We start from the raw sequence: 574 nt of genomic DNA on the forward strand, positions 1-574 counted from the left end.
TATTTTACTATATTATAATAAAAAACTGCTGCAGATATGAGGCGTTTATTTTCACTGATACTAACAACAGGAAACTAAAAAATCTCTTCCTTTGGCAATGACTCCACCATTTTGCTAGGCTCCGTACACCTTCCCTTTAAGACCTTAAAATTGCCCCTTTCATTATATCTAGGTACTCGTATTGTCTCAAGGAAGGCGGCTACTTCTTGCAACCCCATACACTGTATTATACAAAATGGAAAACCTCTGTAAAGGGAAAAAATATGTACTGTACAAAATGGAAAAATGGTAAAGTACGATGGAACTGGATCCCTGGGCCCCTACGCGGTTGCTCTCAATACAATATTTATCTGCAGACATTCGTAATGGGTCATCCATTCTCTCTCTCTGACATGAACAATTAGACCCAACAACTCTCATGATTTTAACCTGTGATTACACGTTCCACGTTCCATTGCTTGTACACCCATGGCTAAAGGTTAGTGTTTATATTCAGGAGGATAACCTCTTTAGGCAAGTATTCAAATCTAATTCTAATACATTCAACAGTGATCGAGGGTTGGTACTCAGGGAC

The sequence above is a fragment of the Penaeus monodon genome, chromosome 19, assembly GCF_015228065.2.
Source record: "Penaeus monodon isolate SGIC_2016 chromosome 19, NSTDA_Pmon_1, whole genome shotgun sequence".
NCBI classification, from domain to species: Eukaryota; Metazoa; Arthropoda; class Malacostraca; order Decapoda; family Penaeidae; genus Penaeus; species Penaeus monodon.